At 39.8% G+C, this 12,475-nt stretch overlaps 1 long non-coding RNA gene across 1 annotated transcript; it reads right to left on the bottom strand.

Annotated features, from left to right (window-relative positions):
• Positions 1–237: 237 nt before the first annotated feature.
• On the bottom strand, positions 238–2,647 carry LOC140598461 (uncharacterized). The gene is made up of 2 exons (XR_012000889.1): positions 2,531–2,647; positions 238–2,018 (listed from the first exon to the last, which is right to left on the bottom strand). It is a non-coding gene; the product is annotated as an uncharacterized lncRNA (long non-coding RNA).
• Positions 2,648–12,475: the final 9,828 nt, after the last annotated feature.

Here is a 12,475-nt window from a genome sequence, read left to right as displayed (position 1 = left end):
GAAAGTTCTTTTTTTTTCATGATAGGAATAGAAGATAAGGGAAAGATTATCTAATTTCAGAAGCTTTGTGCTCTGGAGAATACAGGACTCTGATGCTCACTATTAAATGCGTGGGCTACAGCATAAATTTCTACAATTGGAATAATTGTGCCAATGTTGTTATTTTCATCCCCATTAGAACTTTTACATGTTGCTATTGGGAAGGGGGGAAAAGTAGGATTTGAATTCTTTCATTCCTTTTATTCAAAGTCAGGTTTATTGAGATTTAATTTACAAAGAGTAAAATTTACCCTTCTTAGATGTGCCATTCATTGCATTTTGACAAAGGTTTAGAATCCTGTAACCGCTACCACAGTCCCAGGTATAGAATATTTCCATCACTCCAGAATGTTCCCCAGTGCCCCTTTGCAGTCAGTGGCCTCTCCTCCCCTCCCCTACTCCTCATCCAGTCCACTCAGTTGATTTCTGTCCCATAGTTTTGTTTTTGTCTCCAAGTAACATATTAATGAAATCGTATCTCACGGAGCCTTTTGTGTCTGGCTTCTTTCAATTAGCATAATGTGTTTTGAGAATCATCCGTGCTGTTGCATATATTAGTAGCGGATCCCCTTTTATAACTTAATAATATTTCATTGGATAGACATTTATTCATGAGTTGAAGGATATTTGGGTTGTTTCTAGGTTTTGATGAATAGGGATAGAACTCCTGTGAACATTTGTATACAGGTTTCTTGTGGGCAGAGCATTTTTCTCGGGTAAACATCTAGACTAAAATTGCTGTGTCATACATACAATTGGTGTGCAACTATATAAAAAATTGCCAGTCGTTTTGCCAGAGTGGCTGGATGTACCATTTTGCATTCCTGCCTGTGATGTATTTCAGTTCCAATTGCTCTACATTCTTACAAGGTGTTTGTCTTAGTCCATTCCGGCTGCTCTAAGGAAGTACCACTGACTGGATGACTCAAAAACAACAGAAATTTATTGCTGGAAGCCTGAGATCAGGGTGCTACCATGGTCTGGGGAGAGCCCTCTTCAGGGTTGAAGATTTCTCCTTGTGTCCTCACAGGGTGGAAGGTGTGAGGGAGCTCTGTAAGAGCTCTTTTATGAAAGCACTAATCCCATTCATGAGGACTTTACTTTTATAACTTAATCATATCCCAAAGACCCCACCCCACTAATCCCATCCCCTTTGGGATTTCAACATAGGAATTTTGAGGGCAGGGGGGTGGGGGGGTGGGAGGGTGGGATACAAGCATTTAGACCATAGCGGTATTGATGGCTTTTGTTTGTTTGCATTTACCATTTTAATAGGTGTGCAGAGGTATACCCCTGTGGTTTTAATTTGAGTTTAGTTAATGGTTAATGATGGCAAGCATTTTTTTCATGTGCTTATTTTGCCATCTGTATCTTTACTTTGAATGAGTGTCAGTTCAAATCTTTTACCCATTTTTTGAATAGTGTTTATCTTCCAATCATTGAGCTGTAAGAGTTCTTTATACGTTCTGGACACAGCCAAGTATCAGATAAGTGTTTCACAAATACTTTCTCCCAGTCTGTGGCTTGTCTTTTCATTTTTTTAACAGTGCTTTATGAAGGGCAGAAGTTTTTAATCTTAATATAGTCCATGTGATGAGTTTCTTTTTTTTATGACTTTTGCTCTTTGTGTCCTATCTTCTGTAAAAAATGTTTGCCTAAACGAAGGTCACAGACATTTTCTCTAGTTTTCTTGTCTTGTGGCCTTAGGCTTTACATTGAAATCTAAGATTAATTTTGAGTTGATTTTTGTATATGGTGCGAATTGAGTGTTCACATTCATTTTTCCCATGTGGGCATCTAATTGTTCCAGCACGATTTGTTGGAAAGTCTCTTTCTCCTTTGACTTACCCTGGTGCCTTTGTGAATTCTCTCATCCTTGATTTGGAATGAGATGCTGTCATTCACATCCTGCCCATGCTTTCCAAGTTTCAGCCTGGCATTGAGCCTATATGGAGACTTTTGTTGCATTAGGTAACCATCTGTAAAGGAGAAAATGTTTGCTGTAAGTGACTAATAAAAAAGCCTCCTAAAGCCTGATGAATTGGCCTCGACATCTAAGTGCTTCCCCCAGGTTTTAAAAGAGACGGCTGAAAGACATCCAGTCTCACCTGCTCAAATGAAATTCAGCTTCCTCTGATTGGATGGTCATAAAATCTGCTTTTATCTGCCGCCTTAGCCTTTTCAGAAAGAAATCCAATTTAGCAAGTAGAATGTAAAACCATTCCAGCTGATAAATACAAGCTGGTGGCAAGCCATGGACAGCCTCTCTGCTCTGGCACCTAAAGACTGGCTGAGATGAAGATGGTGTGCCTGAGTCCATGGTGGGCCATCCATCTTGGGACCTGGGGCCAACTGGGGCCATCATAAGCTGTAGGGAAGGAGCCTATGGCATCCAGGAAAGAAGCAGAGGGCTTCAGAGTCATCAGGTTCTGTCATGGCTGAGTTTTCTGATCTTGTAAATTGTTTCCCCTTTGTGAACCTGTTTCCTCACCTGTAAACTGGAGATAGAAGGACCCCGTGTCAGGGTGAAGAGAAGATGCAATGCAAATGAGATCATGCAGGTGCTGGTCTAATGCTTAGTACTTAGGAAGTTCTCCATGTTGATAACCTGGTAAGAGAAAAAAATCAGGTGGACTTGGGAAGTGATGCCAAGGTTTAAATCCCTGTACTGTGACTTACTACGTGAGTGATGATAGAGGACTCTCTCTCTAATCCTACTACTTGTAGGGTTGCTGAGTGGATGAAGAATAATCTTGGTTCAGTGTTCTCAGCAGTGGAAGCACTTGATTAAGGGAAGTAGTATGAGTTATTATTTATGGGAAACTCAATAATGATCCTCCCCTCAAATATGTCATGCCCTCACCCTTGGAAACTTACACGGCAAAAGAGACTTCACAGATGAGATTATGTTAAAGTTCTTGAGATAGGGAGATTGTCTTGGATTATCCAGGTGATCCCCAAATGTAATCACAAGGGTCCTTATGGAAGGGAGTTGAAAAAGTTGGGACCAGAAAAGGTGGTGTGGTGAAAGCAGAGAACAACTGGAAGATGCTACACAGCTAGTTTTGAAATTGGAGGATGGGACTATGAGCCAAGGAATGCAGGAAGCTACCAGAAGCTACAAAAGACAAGGAATTGGAGCCTACAGAAAGAAGGTAGCTCTGCTGATACCTTGGTTTTAAGACCTCTGACCCCCAGAACTTTAAGCAAATAACTTTGTTTTGTTTTAAGCAACTAAGTTGGTGGTCATTTGGTATAACAACAATAGGAAGCTCATACATTATTATTTTTATTATTATTATTATTATTATTATTATCATTTATACTAGTTATCAAAGAAGTTACAGACCCTCTTCTGTGCATAGCAATTCTATAGTGTTCTCTCTGCCTTGGAATATTAATTATACGGCTTTTTGTCTTCAAGGGCCACCTTTTTGTTATTGCTATTGTTAAGGCTTCCCCACTCTAGGCTTCATGCTTTGAACCTGTGGATCATCATAAAAATGTATTTTTAGCTTTGTACAGATAGGCTATGAGTGGGACTCCCAAATGACCCTTCAGTAGGTTGAATGATTCAAAGGTGGACTGAAGTGGTAGTGGAGTCATTCTGTCTAAAGGTTTTCTCTCTGATCAGCATTCCAGGGATGGCATGCAGACTGGACAGACTTAGGAATCAGACCTGGGTCTGACTCCTCCTCTACCATCACAGCCTGAGGTAAGTTACTTAATTTGTCTGAGCCTCAGTTTCCTCCTCTGTCCCATGGGGAAGTATGATGGCTCCCCTAAAACAGCACCTCTGGGACTGCTAGCATGGAGGGCTGTAGGGTGAGCAAGCCACCATGGGCGTCCCCATGTGCTGTGGCATCTGCTGGGCATAGTCAGGCCTTATAGATCCTGGTCTGGAGGATTCCACCACTTGGATAACTGTGATCATACTTCTGTTCCCTCACAGCTTGAGGCCTGTGGTCACACTAGAGACCATTGGTTTAGACCAGCGCTGTCCAGGAGAGCTTTCTGTGATCAGGGAAATGTCCAAAACTCTCACACAGATACAGCTGCAATAAGGCAGTGAGCTCTTGGAGCATGGCTAGTGAAACTGAGAGACTGAATCCTTACTTTATTTAATTATATCAATTCAAATTTAAATAGCCAGGCTAAGACTCAGAAAGTCATGGTGGGTTTAAATAGCAACTTCTAGCAGAGTCAAGAATGAGGAAAACCACAAAGGTGCCAGGGTAAATAATGAGGAAATCAGAGTTTCTTTCACCAAACAGATGCTGGATATCTATATATTTTTTAAAGTGGTAATTTAAATTTAACTTTTATTTTATTTTATTTTAAAGATCTTATTTATTCATGAGAGACACACAGAGGGAGACAGAGACAGAGGCAGAGGGAGAAGCAGGATCCTCCTCCATCAAGGCCCGATGCGGTACTTGATCCCCGGACCCCGGAATCACGCTTTGAGCCAAAGGCAGATGCTCAACAGCTGAACCACGCAGCTGTCCCTAAATTTAACTTTTAATCAATTAAAATGAACCAAGAGTAAACATTTATTTTCTCACACTAGCTGCATTTCAAGGGCCCAGTGGCCACACACGGCAAGTGGCTACTGCATTGAGCAGTGCACACCATAGAACATTTCCATCTCCCAGATGGTTCTATTGGACAATGTTGACCAATACAAGACCATCTCAGATTTTACAGTTTTGTTTTTTTTGTTTTTTTCTAACTCAGATCCTTTGCAGTGGCTGTTGGTGGGCTCTGTGAGAAGGACTCTGAGTTGGAGTCTGGGCAGGGCAGGAAGGAGCACAGGAATGGGTTAGCAGAATCTGCCCTAGGACTGGATAAAGAGTACCTGCCAAGGCATCTTCTGCTTGTGCAGCCTGACACAGAGGCTGGGACTCTGGCCACACTCAGCTCCTTCCTTTCCTCCCTGGTCACATCCCTGAGTGCTGGAAACCCCAGCAATCTGGGTCAGCCAGAGCTACACGCTCCCTACCAGCGACTCTGGAGTCTCCTGTGAGCACTGGCCTTGCCTTCAGCATTAGCTAGCTGGTCCATTTCTGAAACCCAATGTGCACCTGGGGGTGCTAATCCCCCTGGAAAGTGTTCTCCAGTCAACTATTTGTACTTAGGAATGTCTGAGTGTCTCCTTAGTTATTTATCAGAGTGGAAAATGCTCCCTGCAATTCTCAGGACAAATGCTCCCCAAGACTACAGGCTTAGTACACTTGAACATTTCCAAATCACACAGCTGCCTGTAAAATTCCACTTGGGCTTTGTCTGGGACTCAAGGCCCCCATGGACTGCCTCCTGTACACTGAGCTCACCGCCCAGGAGGCCAGAACATTAGCTGATTGCTGTTCCTCCTTCCTTCCCTCCTCCCCTCCTTCCCCCTTCCTCCCTTTTCTTCCATTTGTTCGCACTGATGATCACATAGGAGCTTTACGCCTCTTTTGTGAGCCTTGTGGTAGCCCTGTGAGATACCTTTTCTTCTCAGACCAAGAAATACTTTCATGACAGTAAGTTGGGAGAGAAGATTGCCGCCAGGGCTATTTCACAAAGCAGGGCAAGGAAAGGTGCAGGATAGGTGGTGTCGTTGTGCCCTAACAGGACACACGGGATTCTGAGGACTGTGAGCAACCAGGGTAGCCACATGCTAGCGGGTATATAGTAGGATACCGGGGAACCAATGAATCTGAAAAGAGTAAATGGCACCAGATTTGGAAGGCAATGAATGGCAGGCCAAAGAAGTGGAGACTTTACTGTGCCAACAACAGGGAGCCACTGATGATTTTCAAGCAGGAATCTGCATACCTATGTTTGAATTTAAGAAACATTATGTTGGGGGTGGACTGAAGGAAGAGACAAGAGGCAGATAAATCTATGAATCAAACAACCAGTCAATGGGTAAGAAAGGAGAGGAAGGAAAGAAAATACAGATGAGTCAAACTGGTTAATCAGGAGTATCTTCCTCTGGAATGGGATTTTGCGGCTGTTCTTTCTGAGATGCAACGAAGGGCACACAAGCACCATGCCTAGGCCTCTGAGGCTGGCTCTACATACAATTGAAGAGCTGGTTGTCAATGGAAGGAAAGCCATTTAATCAGCCTTCCAGTGTCTTAGATCATAAAATTCAGTGTATACACAAATCATCTGGGGCTCTTGTTAAACTGTGTAAGTATGAGGTGGGGTGTGAGAATTTGCATTTCTAATAAGCTCTCAAGTCAAGTGGAGGCTGTTGGTCTGAGGATCACATTTGTAAGACTGAGGACAAATCCTAACATAGTTATTATAGTAGTTATATAGCATCTTTTTTTTTCCATTTAGAAAAAACCCATCAGGGTATAAGGCTATACCTATTGGATATCATCTCCTACTCTACTTCCCGGTACAGGTGCAGAAACAGAGTAGCACATGCTGTAGGAACATGGGTCTCTACTTTAAAGAGGACGGAGTCTGACAAAGAAAGGTTTAAATCTCAATCCCTCTACTAATGGCTGTGTGACCTTGAGCAAATCATGTACATTCCCTGAGTCTTCCATCCTCATTGGTAACATGGGGCTGCTAAACCTCATTCTAATAATGAAAGATGAAATGGGAGAGCATGTGCATGCTCATCAGATACACGTACTCCCCACAGTTTGTACATTCACATGACATTTCTTTGCTTTTGGAAAGGCCTACATTAGTACCTGTTTTTGCTTAATGGAAAGAAATCCAAAGAGGATTTGTACTTTTGAGGGAAAAGAGAAACAAGTGAAAGCAGTGTTCCATGTTTGTTTTGCTGTGAGGCATTGTAGAGGGAGGATGCACCCTGGGCAGGGAGAGTGGCCCCACCAGCCCCTTCCCCGGGAACCACTCAGCATCTCAGCATCAAACTGCCAGAACTCTGAACTGTGTTTGTGAGCATCTGGGCTTTATCTCGATTTATTTTGTGCATCCATTAGCAAGATATGTCCTAAGGTATCAGAAAAGCCGAGAGGTTATTTTTTGGGTCTGGGAATGCTAAAAAAAAAATATCCATATTAATGAATGTTAACTGCTTCTTTGATGTATGCTATTGAAAGGTTTCATAGGCATGCTCTGTTTTCAGGTAGCAGGGGACGCCTATAGCCAGTGTCTGGGCCATGGGAACTATGGGGTAATATATGCATGTGGACAGCCTTGTCTTACCCACAGCACACAGGGACTCTGGCTGCTTCCCTGCCTTGGGCAGTATGGATTTATATGTGTCACATAGGACCCCAGGGAAGGATGCTCAGCACAACAGAATACATTTTTTCAAAGCCCTAAAGCTGCAAGATAAGCATTCTGCTTGGTTGGCCAAAGCATCCTGGAGAGATAAGGAAAACAGACAACAGGCCCCCAAAGCAAGATTCTTTGAGTCAACTAACCATGATGTAATTTAGAGCAGCTTGAAGATTGGATGTACTTTTCGTAGTAGAAAAGGGAATTGACTGCATATCCATCAATTCTCATCCCACTCTCCAATTGCTGAGCATGTGGACAAAATGGGAGAGGGAAAAAAAAAACCCTGTAATCTTTTGCAAGGCAGCATCACGGCACCATGCCACATCAGTGTGGCTCTGAGTTTCAGCTCTAATACTGGCTGGGCAATCTTGGGTGAGCTGCTTCATTTCTCTAAGTCTTGTTTTGTTATCTGTGAAGTGGAGATAACACTAGCTCACTCCCAGAGTTGCTAGAAATGAGATCACACACGAGAGAAGCGGTGCCAGGCACAGGGAATGCCCTGACAAGGCTTTCTGAGTGAAAGACTTCACGTTACCAGGCTCACTGTAAATGTCTGGAGGGCAGCAAGTTTTGTTCATTATTTACAGCCCACTGTCTTAGACATAGTAATTACTCAGTAAGTGCCTTTTGAGTTAAATTGATGCATCTGTTTCTCTGAGATTGAAAATAAAGTATCCTAGGGCTAAGGAAAATGGGTCTTTTTTACTGTCTTGAGATCAGTCATTTTCCTTAAGCACAAATATAAGCCTGGCGGCTCCTGCATGTACCAGGCCTGAATGTCTCTCCAGTCTATGGCAGGGATGCTCAACAGTTTCCGTCTCAACGTTCCAGCTCGGATTGGTTGGCTATGGTTACCTAGAGTGCTGTGTGGGGAAGACTAAAGGGCTTAGTGGAAAAGATGCAGGGGCTGAGTCAGGATATCAGGTGTAGTTGTGACAGGTGACAGTGATGGCACATGTACTAGAATTGGACGTCACTGGCCTACACAATAAAAGCTGTGAATGTTTAGAATTAAAAAACAAACTTCTGAATAACTTATGACTTCATAAAGACAAACTCATAAAGAAAAATTTAAAAATACTTAGAACTGAGTGATAATAAAAATACTATGTTACAAAGTGTGAGATGTAGTTAAATTGCTTTTTAGGAGGAATTTTATAGCTTTATAGCTTTAAATGATAATGTTAGAAAAGAAAAAAAAGATGAGAGGGAAACAAATGAGCTAATCATCCCACTTAACAAATTAGAAAAAGTATAAGCAAATAAACTCCAAAGCAATCAGAAAGAATAGATGGATTTAAAAATAAAGGCAAAAATAAGAAAAAGAAGAGGATAAGACCCATAATCAGTTTCTTGAAAACTATAAAAAAATTAATAAACTTCTAGCAATATTGACAAAATCCCAAGCAAGACAGAAGACTCAAATTTTAAAAAGCAATTGAAATGGGAAAACAGACAAATGCAGATTCAGCAGAGGTTTAAGCAATAAAAAAAATAAGAGACCCCAGCAATAATTTTATCTTAATAAACTTCAAAGCAGGCATAATCGATAAGTACTAGCAAAATATAAATTATTAAAAATGATACAAGAAAAACAAAAAACTTGGGCAGCCTGGGTGGCTCAGCAGTTTGGTGCTGCCTTCAGCTCAGGGCCTGATCCTGGAGACCCGGGATCGAGTCCCACGTCAGGCTCCCTGCATGAAGCCTGCTTCTCCTTCTGCCTGTGTCTCTGCCTCTCTCTCTCCCTGTGTCTCTCATGAATAAATAAACAAAATTAAAAAAAAAAAAACAGACAACCTGGATGACCTATTAACTATTATGGGAGTTGATGATAAGATTAAAAATTTTTTCATAATGGAACAGATAGTTTCAAATTCCACACAAGTTCAAAGAGGAAACACTCCCCGACTCACTTTCTGAAGTTCTTGCAACCTGACATCTAAACAGACAATATTTAAAAAGCCAAATGTGGACCCATCTTATTCAAGCATGTAACTGAAAAAATTCCTAAATCAAATCAAATCCCTCAATCAAAATTAGAAAATGGAACCCAATAATGGATAAAAATGTTTACATACCATAATTAGGTTGGTTTTATTTCAAGAAAGCAAAGTTGATTCAACAGCAAGAAAACCTATTTACATAAATTACCAGATTAACAGATTGAAGAGGGAAAAAAAAATCATCTCATCAACCTATTAGATGCAGGAGCAAAGTTTGACAAAATTGAGCCCCCTTTATGATTAAAAACAAAGCTTTTCTAGAAATTAAAAGTAACTTCTTTTGCCTGATAAAGTTTATGTAAAACAAAACAAAACAACAACGGCAATAAATAACTACTGAAGATACCTTCCTCAAAGGTACAATGTTAAAAGCGTTTCTTTTTTTCTTTTTTTATTAAAACAATTTTTTTTTATTTGAGAGAGAGAGAGAGAGCACACACATGCATGTAAGAATGAGCATGAGTAGGCGGCAGTGGCAGAGGGACAGGGAGAAGCAGACTCCCCAGACATGGGACTAAATCCCAAGAATGTGAGATCATGACCTGAGCCAAAGGCAGACACTTGACTGCCTGAGCCACCCAAGTGCTCAAAAACATTCCCTTTTTATCTGTAATAAAACAAGGAAGTTTGCTATCTCCACTAATCATCTTACACTGGAGGAAAAATAAATGACAGGATGTGAGGAACAGAAACAAAGAAACTGTAATTATCTGTAGAGGATATAAGTGTCTACTTAAAAAAATGTACGTAAAATTATTAATGAAAATGTTTATCAAGACTGTTGGGACATACCACCAAAATATAGAATCCCCCAGCAACAATTAGAAATTTTTAACTTAAAAGACCTATACAAGTATAAAATTTATAAAGATATACCAGGACTTTATACAAAAAATTATGCAGAAAATTATACTCTGCTAAATATATTTTTCTAAAGACCCAAATAAGTGGTATGACACACTGCATTTATGGGTAGGAATAATCAATATTCTAAATATATCAAATTTCCCCAAAATGATCTCTAGACTTGATGGCTTACCCTTCAAAATGCCAGCATCATTTTTCATGGACATTAAGAAGCTGATTCTAACATGAAAAAGCAAAGGGCCAAGAGCAGCTAAGCAATTTCTGAAGAATAATAAGATGGGGAACTTGCCCTACAAATAGCAAAATGGTTTGATGTGACACAAGGATAAACACATAGCTTAGTGGGAAAGATCGGAGGATCCCAAGGTGTCTTGAGTTACCGTACACATGTATGACAACTTGATAAGTGACAGAGATGGTATTGTAGAATAACTCAATAATTAGTGCAGAGACAGGTTGTTATCCACATGGGAAAGATGAAATCAGATAACTTCCTCATAGAAAAACCAATATGGGATGGATTAAAGATTTAAACGGGAAAGGAAAAGTTTTAAATTTTTAGAATAAATTTAGGAACTTAGAGGAGGGAAACTTTGTAAATGTAAAATAAAAATGCAAGCTGTGTCATATGATGGACATTGAGGAGGGCACATGATGTGATGAGCACTGGGTTTTACATGCAACTGATGAATAACTAAACTCTACCTCTGAAGCCAATGATGTACCATATGTTGGCTAACTGAATTTAAATTTTAAAAATGCAGGCTGTAAAGAAGAATTTCTATAAATTTAACTATTTGAAATTAAGAAGCCTTAATGAATGGAAGCAAATCACAAACAGGGAAACTTATCTAAAACCTAAAAAGGTTTAGTGCTCAGAGTAGATACAGAACTTGTAGGCATCAAGAAAACACTGTCACTACTGACCACAGCCAAGCAACCTACTAGAACAAGAGGCAAAAAATCTGAACACGTGATTCAGAGATGAGGAAATACAAATGGTCAAAAAGCATATGAAAAGATAATCAATCTTATATGGAATCAGGAAAGTGCAAAATACAGCCACAATGAGATACCATTCAGTACCCAAAACATTTGCAAGAACCAAAAAAAAAATTAGTTATTAAATATTGGACAGCATGTGAACAATAGAGATCTCATGCTCCTAGTAAGAGTATAAACTGCCATGAATTCTTTTGGACATTATCTAGCAAGTCTTAATATGGCCCACTGTGTGAGCCAGCAATTCCATTTTTCTGTATAGGTTCCAGGCTATCCAGGCATTGCCACATTGTTTACAATAGCAAATTAATGCAAACTGCCCAACCGTCCATTAGCAGGAGAATGGATAAACAGGTATGAAATACCATTTGACAATGAAAATGAACCACAGATAACTGTGTCATATAGCTACATTGATAAATATTAAAACCAAAATATTGGTCAAATATTGAAAAAATGGTAAAGTATGATTCCATTAATTCAGACAGCATGATTCCATCCGTTTAAGAAACCCCAAATATGTAAAATATTGGTGAAAATACTGATTTGGGATGCATATATAGATATTTAATAAATAAACCTATGAGACACAAAAGTGAATGATTAACACAAAATTAGGGATTTAGGTAGCCGCAGGTGTTTAAACAGGGAGGTAGGGCACAGGTGTTAAACTTTATTATGTTCTATAATATAAATATAAATATAAATACTATATTATTATTATTTGTTTATTATCATGTTGTTTGTTACTATACATAATAGATGATGTACCTCGTAATTTCCAGGATTAATGTGAGTAGGTGTGTAGGGTACCCTGTGCAGTGACTTCCTGTCCTTTCTTCTCCACACTGATCTGACACACCAGCCACCTATTTCAATTTTGGTTCAGTATAAGTGATTATTTTTTAACTTTATGTCCCAAGAAAACTACTTGATTTTCCTGTCTTCTCCTTCCATTTCTCTCTCTTTTGTGCCTAGAACAGACTCCAAAAGGTATTTTCTGTACAAACATCATTGCTCCATAAATGCAATAAAACCACATCATCTTCCAGCAGGGTTATTTGTAAAGGTTTTTTTTCTTGCTTGCTTAGCAATTTGATTAGAAATAAACTAAAATTGTTAACTTTTAGAGTGATTTGAAATAGAAATATAAAATCGTGGAAGGGACAAAACACAACAAAAACGGCAATTTTGTGGAAAGCAGTATGTTTGAACTAGAAAAATGTGGCATCTGATACCACCATAGTTTCTTGTGTGTCTGAGTCCCCAAACCCAAGCTGTTAATCACTGCTGCATAATCCCTAAAT

The sequence above is a fragment of the Vulpes vulpes genome, chromosome 4 (assembly GCF_048418805.1).
Source record: "Vulpes vulpes isolate BD-2025 chromosome 4, VulVul3, whole genome shotgun sequence".
In the NCBI taxonomy this organism is placed as follows: domain Eukaryota; kingdom Metazoa; phylum Chordata; class Mammalia; order Carnivora; family Canidae; genus Vulpes; species Vulpes vulpes.
Note: the sequence above shows the minus strand (reverse complement) of the source record. Positions and strands in the feature narration are given on the sequence as shown.